Consider the following 13,707-nt stretch of genomic DNA (forward strand, 5'->3'; position numbering starts at 1 on the left):
CTGGCCATCTCTGTAGACCCGTCGCAAGACTCACTGGTTGATACTTATTTATAAAACCCTCTTAGACCTCACTCCCCCCTATCTGAGATATCTACTGCAGCCCTCATCCTCCACATACAACACCTGTTCTGCCAGTCACATTCTGTTAAAGGTCCCCAAAGCACACACATCCCTGGGTTGCTCGTCTTTTCAGTTCGCTGCAGCTAGCGACTGGAACAAGCTGCAACAAACACTCAAACCGGACAGTTTTATCTCAATCTCTTAATTAAAAGACTCAATCATGGACACTCTTACTGACAGTGATGGCTGCTTTGCGTGATATATTGTTGTCTCTACCTTCTTGCCCTTTGTGCTGTTGTCTGTGCCCAATAACGTTTGTACCCTGTTTTGTGCTGCTATTATGTTGTGTTGCTACCATGTTATGTTGTCATGTGTTCCTGCCATGCTATGTTGTTGTCTTAGGTTTCTCTTTATGTAGTGTTGTGTTGTCTCTCTTTTCGTGACGTGTGTTTTGTCCTATATTTTTATTTAATTTATTTATATTTTTAGCCCAACCCCAGTCCACGCAGGAGGTCTTTTGCCTTTTGGTAGGCCGTCATTGTAAATAAGAATTTGTTCTTAACTGACTTGCCTAGTTAAATAAAGGTTAAATACATTTTATTTAAAAAAATAATAATAAGCTTGGCACACCTGTATTTGGTTAGTTTCTCACATTCTTCTCTGCAGATCCTCTCAAGCGCTGTCAGGTTGGATGGGGAGCGTCGCTGCACAGCTATTTTCAGGTCTCCAGAGATGATAGATCAGGTTCAAGTCCGGGCTCTGGCTGGGCCACTCATGGACATTCAGAGACTTGTCCAGAAGTCACTCCTGCATTGTCTTGGCTTAGTGCTTAGGGTCATTGTCCTGTTGGAAGGTTAACCTTCGCCCCAGTCTGAGGTCCTGAGGGCTCAGGAGCAGGTTTTCATCAAGGATCTCTCTGTACTTTGCTCCGTTAATCTTTCCCTCGATCCTCACCAATCTCCCAGTCTCTGCCGCTGAAAAACAGCATGATTCTGCCACCACCACGCTTCACCGTAGGGATGGTATTGGCCAGGTGATGAGTGGTGCCTGGTTTCCTCCAGACGTGACACTTGGCATTCAGGCCAAAGAGTTCAATCTTGGTTTCATCAGACCATAGAATCGTGTTTTTAATGGTTTGAGATTCCTTTAGGTGCCTTTTGGCAAACTCCAAGTGGGCTGTCATGTGCCTTTTACTGAGGAGTAGCTTCCGTCTGGCCACTCTACCATAAAGGCCTGCTGGAGTGCTGCAGAGCTGCAGAGATGGTTGTCCTTCTGGAAGGTTCTCCCGTCTCCACAGAGGAACACTGGAGCTCTGTCAGAGTGACCATCGTCTTCTTGGTCACCTCCCTGACCAAGGCCCTTCTCCCCCGATTGCTCAGTTTGGCCGGGCGGCCAACTCTTGGAAGAGTCTTGGTAGTTCGTAGCTGTCTCTGAGCTCTACGGACAATTCCTTCTACCTCATGGCTTGGTTTTTGCTCTGACATGCACTGTCAACTGTGGGACCTTATAGAGACAGGTGTGTGCCTTTCCAAATCATGCCCAGTCAATTGAATTTACCACAGGTGGACTCCAATCAAGTTGTAGAAACATCTCAAGGATGATCAATGGAAACAGGATGCACCTGAGCTCAATATCGAGTCTCCATAGCAAAGGGTCTGAATACTTATGTAAATAAGGTATTTCTGTTTTTAATTTGTAATACATTTGCAAAACTTTGAAAAAAAATGTTTTTGCTTTGTCATTATGGGGTATTGTATGTAGATTGATGAAGAAATACAATTATTAATACATTTTAGAAAAATACTAATGTAACAAAATGTGGAAAAAGTCAAGGGGTCTTTCCGAATGCACAACCAGGTCTTAACAACTAGGTCTTAACAACCAGGTCTTAAAAACCAGGTCTTAACAACCAGGTCTTAACAACCAGGTCTTAACAACCAGGTCTTAACAACCAGGTCTTAACAACGTACTGTTTTTACAGCTCACGGACACACAGTGGTGCACAATTACATTATTTGCGAACTTTTTTGTTTTCCATTTTGAGCTGTATTTCTCCAAAGTCGCATCCCATTGTTTCTGTGTACATTCTCACTTGACATACAAGTAGAGTTGTAAGGATGCTTATGAGATATACTGTAGACAGTGGCAGAGCAGACTTGGTGGTTCAGGCTTGATTTAAACAGTTCCTTTGGATTCCTTGTTGTTTCCCTCAAAGCCACTGATGCTATAATGGGCATAATGCATTTCTGAATGGAATCGCATGACTCCCTGACTGACTTGTGAATTGAAGAAAAAAAACGGCCTCTCTTGAAAGATTACCCGCTAGCCTGCATGGAGAACGAAGCACGACTCTCATGTCATGGACAGTTATAATTGACCTGTTCTGAGAGAGCTGTGAATTCCTTGCTACTTTCTTTGCATTTGTTTTGAATTATCCCTGTCAGTATTTACATTTGAAAAGCATGTTGCCTATTGTCTGTCTAAATCCTATTTTATTGATATGTTTAGTAATGTAGCGACCCGCACAGACAGCTGTGTGTTATGTGTTAGGCTATTAGTTGGTTGTGTTGTACTTATCAGTACCCAGTGTTTGTGGGGTCCGCCATACCAATCAACCTGCTATATGCCAATCACGGGAATGCCTGGAATGTTCTGATGCCGGGTATCCTGGTGGTTGGTGGAGTGGCGTGTGGGGGGTCTGGCAGGGGGATGGGCAGGGGGATGGGATTGGGACCAGGTTTAGCCATTGTTCTCTCTCTTACGTTTGGTCTTCACAAGAGAAGGTCACGGTTGTTTTACAGGGTATCCTTCATTTATTTGGCGTGGGCTACCGCCAACAGTAGCCTGTGTGAAGTTGGATTAATAAACCGTAAATGCGTAAACTCAATCCTCTTTCTGGACAATTGTTCCTTTATGATCTAGTCAGGTCATTACAATAATAAAAATATATATATCACACACATAAAAAAAAACAGCCTTAGGGCTCTATTCAGTCTGTAAAGTGGAAGCGGATTCCGCGATAGAAATGTAAGGTCATTTCCCATTGAGCCGACATATGCAACGTTTACTGTGAATGCAGTCTCCGCTAAATCCTTTACATTTCAAGCATGCTGTAAATCTGAACTTCCGCGATGCAGATAAAATATAGCCCCTAGTAGCCTATTGATTTGACGACATAATGGAAACACTGCAGAAATGGCAACTTGATGACTAATGTATGATTTTCTTAATTTTACAACTCACTCATAAAAAAAACGATATTCTACAGTAAATAAGGGAATATGCATGTAATGGTGTGTTAATTAAGTAACACTTAGCGCCAAGGGCCCTATGACGGAACGCATAGAACACAGCATTTAGAACACAGCATTTAGAATGGCACCTACAGCACTCTCTAACATGCAGAACACATACAATTAGAATGCATCACTATATTTATATAATAGAACTGTGAGTTCTATTTGCCAACATTCTGACATTTCCGTGGCTCTTTGCATAAACTCAAAGGAACCTATTATATTCCTTAATAAACTTGGAAACTGCTGATAATGACATAAGTACTCCCGAATCACATGGCATTGACGCTTTCCAGATGTCGCCAGTATGAGACAAATTCATTGCGGGCAGGCCTCTCCTCCTTCGTGCATATATGTGCATAATGTATGTCAGTAGATTTCGTGCATCGGTGTTGCACATGTAGCCTACAGACTACGCTAAGTGGTTTGGGAGTTATGTAATGTAACACTATTCTATCGTCACATGCATGGCCATAATCTTTCCTATTCTTACCCCTGCACTAAGGAAAGTACTTTCCCTTGGATCCACACTTCCGTTGTATTTTTAAAAAAATAAATAAAAAAAAGCTTAATTACCCTTGAAAATAGCATGGCGACATTTAAGATGACAAATATGCAGCTCTAATTGGGTTGGATTAAGACATTATAGGTCCTCTGCTGAATATCATTTCCATTGAATAATCTCAGTGGGCCTTCCGTGGTATTTCAACAAGGTTTTCAGGTCAATAGTGTAGATAGAATTCAGAGAGCTATCGTTGTACAAGAAGGCCTTACTAAAGTCACAAGGTTATTGGGCTTAACCTTTAACCTTTATCCAGGACATTCTCAACTGGATGTTGGATGGTTCCATTAATCAGTGTCATGTCTGTGAGTCCAATGAGAACCCAAATAACAAAACCTTAGGCTATTATTAGTCTAATCAGTGTGACCATTGACAGTATGTTCATGTACACCCACTGTAGACCCACTGTAGACCCACTGTAGACCCACTGTAGACCCACTGTACACCCACTGTAGACCCACTGTAGACCCACTGTACACCCACTGTAGACCCACTGTAGACCCACTGTAGACCCACTGTAGACCCACTGTAGACCCACTGTACACCCACTGTAGACCCACTGTAGACCCACTGTAGACCAGTAAACCAACTTGTAGAAAAGGCTCATGGAGTTGGTGGAATAATGTCCTACTGTGTTTTTCTCCTGTGTTTCTTATTGAAAATAATTAGTCACACACAAAAAAAAAAACAGTAGTCCAACTATTCAAATTGGTCAGATTACATTCTTGTGGCTAGAAATAGTATTGTATGCCTCTTAAATCACTACCTATATGAAGTTGTGAGATCTTTAAAGGCCCCAATGTAGCCATATTTATCTCAGTATCAAATCATTTCTGGGTAACAATTAAGTACCTTTCTGTAATAGTTTCCCATTAAAATGGTAAAAGAAATAATAATACATTTTGCTTTTTAGACAAAAAAAAACTATTCCTCAAGACAGAATTTTGCTAGGGCTGCCTGGGAATGGTCTGAGTGGGGAGGGGAAGGCACCAAAGCGGTGGCGAGGCCAAATGGGAGGGATATGTAATCTGAAAACCAGCTGTTATTATAGAAGAAACACTAGAGTCCCCAATCTTCAGTTTTCTGATTACGTGGCAATTTCCTGGAATCTTGGAACATGGTCTCATAATTGTAAATGTTTATTCAAGAACCTATTCTCTGAGCCTAGTTGTGTGGGTTGCATAAAAAACACAAGGCTGTCTTTACTCTGCTTGATTATATATTTTCTCTCCTAGGTTCTGTGCCTGTCTAGTGAAAGGATGAAAGCCGTCTATCTAGAAAAGCTGTGTTGAAGGTTATGAGAAATGGAAAGTACACTGTATCCACATATAGAAACGGACCATAAAGAACATGTATAGTCCCATGATGTAAGTTGTTGAATACTGTTATGTCTCGTTGGTTTCATAACCTCGTCTTTCAAACAATTCAATAACGATGAGACCGGAAACAGGAATCCGCTCCACCATTTATATAGAACGTGCTCAGTCTTAGTACATAGAACCCTCATGAAACTCTGCGACACAACTCCAATACATCACATCTCCTCCCCCTACTTAAAACCTCTTAAGGATCCAACCCTTTTTTTCAATTTTCGCCTAAAATGACATACCCAAATCTAATTGCCTGTAGCTCAGGACCTGAAGCAAGGATATGCATATTCTTAGTATGATTTGAAAGGAAACACTTTGAAGGTTGTGGAAATGTGAAAGGAATGTAGGAGAATATAACATATTAGATCTGGTAAAAGATAATACAAAGACAAAACCAATCGTTCTTTTGTATTTTTTTTATACCATCATCTTTGAAATGCAAGAAAAAGGCCATAATGTATTATTCCAGCCCAGTTGCAATTTAGATGTTGGCCACTAGATCGCAGCAGTTTATGTGCAAAGTTTTAGACTGATCCAATGAACCATTGCACATCTGTAAAAAAAAATGTATCAAGACTGCCCAAATGTGCCTAATTGTTTACTAATAACTTTTCACGTTCAAAATTGTGCACTCGCCACAAACAATAACATGGTATTCTTTCACTGTAATAGCTACAGTAAATTGGGCAGTGCAGTTAGATTAACAAGAATTTAATGTTTCTGACAATATCAGATATGTCTATGTACTAGGAAATTTTCTTGTTACTTACAACCTCATGCTAATCGCATTAGCCTACGTTATCTCAACCGTTGCGTGGATGAGACACCGCTCCCGAAGAAGTTAAATTGTCCCCATTATGAACAACAGCCCTGAGATGGTGACGGTGAGGCCCTAGGTGTCGACTGCTGGGTCAGGGTGTCACCCAGGAAAAGTTCTGGACCACTCACGACTGGGGGGTCTGTCGGTTTGGCTATTTTCAACAGTAACTGATTTGTGTGCCTTCTCCAGGTGACGTCCTCTGCAGTCTGGACAGTGTAGGATACAGGACCAGTCTGACCAATGACTGTAGCAGGAACCCACTTTTGTCCGTTGCTAAGACAGTTTGTCATGGCTTGAAAGTTCTGTCTTTTGCTTTTCAGTTCACAACGTTTGACTTGACAAACTGCGTTTGTCTGCAACTGCAACTGTCTCCGTTGCGGTTGGAGGTTTGAGTAGGTCAACGCTTGTGCATAGCTCTCTCTTCCTGAATAGCGATACAGGCGAAGCCTTGGTGGTTGTGTGAGGCGTGTTGCTGTAGGATAGCAAGAAGCTGTTCAAGCCTTGTTGCAGTGTCCCTTGACCCTAGGACATTTTTAAGGCATGTTTCATAGTCTGTACAAACTCTGATCACTTGCTATGAGCACGAGAAACATTCTGTCTTCAAATGGGCCTGTGAAGTCGATGTGTATGCATTGACTTCAGGCCAATCGAACAGATGAAGAGGTGCAAGTTGAGGTACATTGCAAACCTTCTGACATGAGTAACATGTTTTCGCTTTCTCCTCAATGCTTCCATCCAATCCAGGTCACCAGAAATAGCTTCATGCGATTTCCATCATGCAAACCATTCCACAATGACCTGAGTGTAGCTGTTGCAACACTGGTTTCCTCAGCGAAGGCGGAATGATAACTCTCCTCGCCCACAGTAGACAACGGTACTGACAGCTTAGTTCTCCTGGAAAGGTAAGGTTTCAGTTCCGGAGCATCTCCTACAACTTTACCTTTAATGATAATGTCCATCACTTCAGATAACAACCAGGTTGTTTCTGGTGTTTCTTTGAACTTGGGTTGAAGTGACTGGTGCGTTTTCCAATTGTCTGAAGTAGAAGATGTCAACTTGACGTGACTCTGATTTGACCACAGGTAATGTTAGCCTGGAAAGTCCATCATTGTTGCAGTGCAACTCTGACTTGCGATACTTGGGGTATCCAAGATAGCCTAATGAAGGCCTGTGGTGTCAATGACGTGTCCGAGGTATTCAACCGCTGATTGAAATAATTTTTTATTTAACTTTTATTTAACTAGGCAAGTCAGTTAAGAACAAATTCTTATTTACAATGACGGTCTACCGGGGAACAGTGGGTTAGCTGCAATGTTCGGGGGCAGAACAACAGATTTTTACCTTGTAAGCTCGGGGATTTGATCCAGCAACCTTTCGGTTACTGGCCCAACGCTCTAACCACTAGCGCCTCAAATGCACATTTGTCCTTACGACCTCACAGTTTGTAGTCCTTCCACATCTGTAAGGTCGCATCCAAGTTTCGAATATGGTTTTCTTTGTCTTTTCCAGTTACGAGGATGTCATCCATATATCCATATAGCATTGTTCTCCTAGCCATCAACTCAAGATCTGCTCCATCGCCCTCTGGAACAGCGCGGGCACACTTGTGATTCCAAATGGTAGACGACAGTACCTGAAGAGCATCTTGTGTGTCACGACGAAGATCAGCAGCTCCTTTGACTTTTCATCCACGTGCATCTGCAAGTAGGCGTGGCAGAGGTCAATTTTGCTGAACTTTTGACCCCCAGCTAAGCCCGCAAAAAGGTTGTTGATGCGTGGTAGCGGATACTGCTCAGCGGACAACACAGGGTCTACATATCCTGATTCCACCATCCTTCGTAAGGACTGGTATGATGGATGTTTTCCCTTCACTCACACTGACCGTCTCCGGTACTTTGTTCTTGAGTAAAGCGTACAAGTCATTCTCAACTTTCGTTCTGATAGCATAAGGTACTGGTTGTGCTTTTCAAAAATGTTGGTTTGCTGTCAGGCTTTTTTATTCTACCTTTATTTAACTAGGCAAGTCAGTTAATTCTTAGGGCTGCAATCCCGTTAACGGGATTGATATGGCAACAGCCAGTGAAAGTGCAGGGCGCCAAATTCAAACAACAGAAATCTCATAATTAAAATTCCTCAAGCATACAAGTATTTCACACTATTTTAAAGATACACTTCTTGTTAATCCCACCACAGTGTCCGATTTCAAAAAGGCTTTACAGCGAAAGCACCACAAACGATTATGTTAGGTCACCGCCAAATCACAGAAAAACACAGCCATTTTTCCAGCCAAAGACAGGAGTCACAAAAAGCAGAAATAGAGATAAATGAATCACTAACCTTTGATGATCTTCATCAGATGACACTCATAGGACTTCATGTTACACAATACATATATGTTTTGTTCGATAAAGTTCATATTTATATCCAAAAACCTCAGTTTACATTGGCGCCATGTTCAGAAATACCTCCAAAATATCCGGAGAAATTGCAGAGAGCCACATCAAATAACAGAAATACTCATCATAAACTTTGATGAAAGATACATGTTTTACATAGAATTAAAGATAAACTTGTTCTTAATGCAACCGCTGTGTCAGATTTCAAAAAAGCTTTATGGAAAAAGCAAAAACCATGCAATAATCTGAGGTCTGCGCTCAGAGCCCAATCAAGCCATACATGTACCCACCATATTGTGCAGTCAACAGAAGTCAGAAATAACATTATAAATATTCACTTACCTTTGATGATCTTCATCAGAATGCACTCCCAGGAATCCCAGTTCCACAATAAATGTTTGATTTGTTCGGTAATGTCCATCATTTATGTCCAAATAGCTAGCGCGTTTACGCGTTTGGTAAACAAATCCAAAGTCACGAAGCGCGTTCACTAAAAGCAGACGAAATGTCAAAAAGTTCCGTAACAGTCAGTAGAAACATGTCAAACGATGTATTGAATCAATCTTTAGGATGTTTTTAACATAAATCTTCAATAATGTTCCAACCGGAGAATTCCTTTGTCTTCAGAAAAGAGATAGAACAGAGCTCACTCTCACATGAATGCGCATTGTCAGCGCATGTTCAGCTCATGATAGACCTTACTCAATCCCCTCTTCTTCGGCCCCACTTCACAGTAGAAGCATCAGACAAGGTTCTAAAGACTATTGACATCTAGTGAAAGCCTTAGAAAGTGCAAAATGAACCATATCCCACTGTGTATTTGATAGGCGATGAGTTGAAAACCTACAAACCTCAGATTTCCCACTTCCTGGTTGGATTTCTTTCTCCGGTTTTTGCCTGCCATATGAGTTCTGTTATACTCACAGACATCATTCAAACTGTTTTAGAAACTTCAGAGTGTTTTCTATCCAACATAGACCAATAATATGCATGTATTAGCAACTGGGACTGAGGAGCAGGCAGTTTACTCTGGGCACCTCTGGGCACCTTTTCATCCAAGCTACTCAATACTGCCCCTGCAGCCATAAGAAGTTAAGAACAAATTCTTATTTTCAATGACAGCCTAGGAACAGTGGGTTAACTGCCTTGTTCAGGAGCAGAACAACAGAAAGACTCCTCCATGTTTCTTTAAGATGGAGGTTAGACCTGTGTCTCCATGTATCATTGTACGCACCGTTGGCCAGTCCAGGGGTGACTTTCTCCAACCATGAACGTCCCAGTAGTGATGGATAGTCTTCTTTCACAATGTAAAGTGGCAGCTTTTCAATTTGTTTCCGTTGAACTGAACTCTGATCTCAGTGATGCCTCTCACGGCAACAGATTCACCTGTGTAAGTCTTTAACTGGCTGAAGTGAAAGGTGTTTCAGTGTCTTTTTGTAGACTGTGTCTGACACAAGAGATACAGCTGTCCCTGTGTCAATCTCCATAGGCACCGGCTGCCCCTCTAGTAAAGGAGAGACATAGTGGCAGTGTGGCCTCCCAGCAGCAGTCAGTATATTCAGTGTAACTTCCTCGTCTGATGAGCCACTCACCTCTGTTCTCCTGATCAACAACGTGAACGTGTCTCTTTTTCTTTCATTGGAATTACTCTTTTCTTGTTTACAGTCTTTGACGTTTTCTCTGAGGATTTTTTTTCATCTGCAGGCTCGTTCGATATGACCCTTTTTATCACAGGCTGGGCCATCCATGTCCTTTACCTCAGTCCTTTTCACAGGCTGGGCCATAATGTCCTTTATCACAGGCGGGCCATCCATGTCCTTTATCACAGGCTGGGCATCCATGTCCTTTATCACAGGCTGGGCCATCCATGTCCTTTACCTCAGGCTGGCCATCCATGTCCTTTTATCACAGGCTGGGCCATCCATGTCCTTTACCTCAGGCTGGGCCATCCATGTCCTTTATCACAGGCTGGGCCATCCATGTCCTTTATCACAGGCTGGGCCATCCATGTCCTTTACCTCAGGCTGGGCTATCCATGTCCCTTTATCACAGGCAGGGCCATACATGTCCTTATCAAGTCTGGCCTAATGTCCTTTATCACAGGCTGGGCCATCCATGTCCTTTACCACTGGCTGGGCCATCCATGTCCTTACACCAGCATGTAGATACCTGATGTCCCACTTTGCCACAGTGGAAGCTTGTGCCTTGATTTGCCTGTCTCTGATTTTCAGTTGCAACACTTTTCCTGATGAACTCAACTGCTGAGCCTCTTCAGCAGCTCGTTCCGTGGACACACTGACTTCAATGGCCTTTCGCCAAAGTCATATTACTTTCAGTCAATAGTCTCTTGTGTAGCTTCACTCCGTAGCCCATGTAATAGTCTGTATCAAAATTTGTGTCATTTAGAACATCGTTAAACTCACAGTACTCTGATAGCTTGTTGAACGCAGCAGCAAACATTGTCACTGATTCTCATTCTTCCTGTTTTTTCTGTGGAACGTTTCAGCAATAACTAGTGTTTTTTGGTGAAAAGGGTCCTTTCAGTATTTCCACAATATCCCCATACGTCTTATTACCTGGCATGTCTGGCTGTAGCAGGCCGTGTAGTAAATTAAATGTATTTGGCCCCATAATGACCATCCTACCGATCCTCGACTTTGGCGATGTCATTTACAAAATAGCCTCCAATAACCTACTCAATAAATTGGATGCAGTTTATCACAGTGCCATCCGTTTTGTCACCAAAGCCCCATATACTACCCACCACTGCGACCTGTACGCTCTCGTTGGCTGGCCCTCGCTTCATACTCGTCGCCAAACCCACTGGCTCCAGGTCATCTACAAGACCCTGCTAGGTAAAGTCCCCCCTTATCTCAGCTTGCTGGTCACCATAGCAGCACCCACCTGTAGCACGCGCTACAGCAGGTATACCTCTCTGGTCACCCCCAAAACCAATTCTTCCTTTGGCCGCCTCTCCTTCCAGTTCTCTGCTGCCAATGACTAGAATGAACTACAAAAATCTCTGAAACTGGAAACACTTATATCCCTCACTAGCTTTAAGCACCAGCTGTCAGAGCAGCTCACAGATTACTGCACCTGTACATAGTCCATCTATAATTTAGCCCAAACAACTACCTCTCCCCCTACTGTATTTATTTAATTTTCACCTTTGCACCCCATTATTTCTATCTCTACTTTGCACATTCTTCCACTGCAAATCTACCATTCCAGTGTTTTACTTGCTATATTGTATTTACTTCACCACCATGGCCTTTTTTTTGCCTTTACCTCCCTTATCTCACCTCATTTGCTCACATTGTATATAGATTTATTTTTCTACTGTATTATTGACTGTATGTTTGTTTTACTCCATGTGTAACTCTGTGTTGTATGTGTCGAACTGCTTTGCTTTATCTTGGCCAGGTCGCAATTGTAAATGAGAACTTGTTCTCAACTTGCCTACCTGGTTAAATAAAGGTGAAATAAATAAAATAAATAAAAATAACACAAAAAATAAATGTAGCCGCAATTTTGTCCTCATCAATGTCAAGGACAAAATACTCAAACCGTTCTGTATATGAGCTCCATTGCTCAATAAATCAAACTGTCCAATATTTTCAACATTACCAGACATTTTTTGTTTCTCAATAGGCTCCTGATTGTATTGTCCTCAACCACGACAATATTTTCCTCAGTCACGTGATCTTCATTCACTTCAGTCACTGATGTTTCATCCATAAGCTCATTTAGCAGTTTTAAATTCCAAAGTTCAAAGTTGAATAACTGTCCTTTCCTTTTTTAATCACGTTGTTTTCCCGCTCCAACGTCCTTCTCAAATCCTTTTCTGCCGTCCATGACGATGCTAACTCTTTCTCTCTTAGCTAGCAATACACTGTACCATGGAAAATAACATTTTTATACTTGTAAAAATTGTTCCTGTAGGTTCAGACTTACCGGTCACCAATCTTTTGTTATGTCTCGTGGGTTTCATAACCACATCTTAATATCAATTCAATAATGACACGAGACAGGAATCAGACAGGAATCAGCTCAACCATTTATGCTCAGTCTTAACACATAGAACCCCCATGATGCTTTGCAGCACAACCCCAATACACGACAAAATACACTGCTAGGCTATATTTAGGTGCCATGATACCGTAATAAGTGATTGCTATGATTCCTCTTATGATCGTTCCGGGCAGCTCATGTTGTTTGAATAACAATAATATTTTTCTGGTTTACTTTGCTTACTTTAGGCATTTACTTACTTAATTATAATGAAAATTCTGTTTTAGCCATGGCTGGAAAATATTGTGGCAGCCGTGGCATGTTTGTACTTGCATTGTGAAGTAGAGGCCTACTCAAGGTACAGTGTCACCCGTTGATGTTGCACTTCATTTAAATGAATCTCTGGATCTCTGTATGTATGTGGGCATTCCGTTGCCATATTGTCAGAGACAATAACATGTCACAACAGAGGCAAGGTGAGAGGGTCAGCGGAAACAAATAGCAGGAGAGAAGAGAGAGAGAACACGTAAAGAGTACAACAGGCAGAGATATTGCGTCTGTGAGTGACAGAGAGGGGAACACATAGAGGTTAGTCATTAACAACACACAGCAACCAGGCCTTCACATGGCTGTGTGTGTATCAGCTCGGGGAGGATCATGGAATGTTGTATAATCAAATCAAATCAAACATTATTTGCCACATGCGCCGAATACAAGTGTAGACCTTACCGTCAAATGCTTACTTTTACAAGCCCTTAACCAACAGTGCAGTTCAAAAAGAGTTAAGAAAATATTTGCCAAATAAACTAAAGTAAAAAATAATAAAAAGTAACACAATAAAATAACAATAATGAGGCTATACACACAGGGTACCGGTACCAAGTCAGTGTGCGAGGGTACAGGTTAGTTGAGGTCATTTGTACATGTAGGTGGGGGTGAAGTGACTATGCATAGATAATAAACAGCGAGTAGCAGCAGTATAGGATTAACTCAGTGATAATGGTAGGATAGGATGAACTTTAATGCCCCAAGGAGAGAATTGTCTTAGACACGCAGTACTGCTGTATATAAAATAGACACATTACATTATACACTCAACGCAATACATACATTACACATTACCGAATATAAGCAAGTATATGTAGATAATAGTGCGTTATCAATTACCAGTCCAACCGCATGGACGAACAGA

This window comes from Salvelinus sp. IW2-2015, linkage group LG19 (genome assembly GCF_002910315.2).
Source record: "Salvelinus sp. IW2-2015 linkage group LG19, ASM291031v2, whole genome shotgun sequence".
Lineage (NCBI taxonomy): Eukaryota > Metazoa > Chordata > Actinopteri > Salmoniformes > Salmonidae > Salvelinus > Salvelinus sp. IW2-2015.